Consider the following 1,056-nt stretch of genomic DNA (forward strand, 5'->3'; position numbering starts at 1 on the left):
CGGACCCTTCAGTCCTCAGGCTGACGCTCTATCCACTGAGCCAAACCGGTTTCGGCTAAAGCCTTACTTTTTAGACCTAAGTTGACTTAACAGAGTAATTGCTATAGGAACTAAAAGAAGAGTGTGCTACAGGGAAAGATGCTGAAGAATTGAAAGTGATGTTTATGCTTTTCTGAGCATATGCTGTTCAGAGACATAAAGAGATTTCTATACTTTCGTTCATTAGACTAGTATTAGGTTTGAAATAATTTGATGGCAGGAGAGGGTTGTGTGATAATTCTACTTACTGATGTTTAAAGGATATTGTATGAAGATTCAGCCTACCGTGATCATGTAAATTTTGCTATTGCTTTTGGCTAAAACTCCCTTCTTGAAAATGCCATTTTTAAAAAACGGGTGTATTTTTTATAGTTGCTACAAATGTGTGTATTTAAATTTCTGAATTAAAATATAAGTTGATTTAAAGTAACTAGCAAGTTTTACTGATTTTTTTCTGACATTTACCTTACATAAAATTAATCACTACCAGGAAGTTTTTATATATTAAGTGATAGTACCCATTAATTTTCATAATTTTATCAATATTAACTGTGAGGATATTCTCTTCCATTCTTTCTCTCTCACAGCCACTCGCCCTTCTTTTTATAGCACCAAGCTCTTACAGACAAATTTGAAAATATAAGCACAGCCTGTTGAAGTTTTAAAACAGTAATATTCTTTTTAAAATTGAACCTTTGGGAAGGAAAGACTAAGAAAATGAACATATTATCACTTTGAATTTGTAAGACTTTGCAAACAGAAAGTAAAACTGTACAAAGCTAGCATCATTACTTTTCACATTGTTCACAAATAAAGTACTTTTGGTAATTGATTAGATCATTAATTATATTTAATGGAAAATACGTAAAACAAAACATTTTCTAGGAGAGTTGACCCTCCATATCTGTGGGGAATTGGTTCCAGGAACTCTCACCACGACACCAAAACCTGTAGATGCTTAAGTCCCTTATATAAAATAGTTATAGTCAATAGTTGTTATAATGTATTGTGTAGGGA

The sequence above is a fragment of the Myotis davidii genome, unplaced genomic scaffold, assembly GCF_000327345.1.
Source record: "Myotis davidii unplaced genomic scaffold, ASM32734v1 scaffold1187, whole genome shotgun sequence".
In the NCBI taxonomy this organism is placed as follows: Eukaryota; Metazoa; Chordata; class Mammalia; order Chiroptera; family Vespertilionidae; genus Myotis; species Myotis davidii.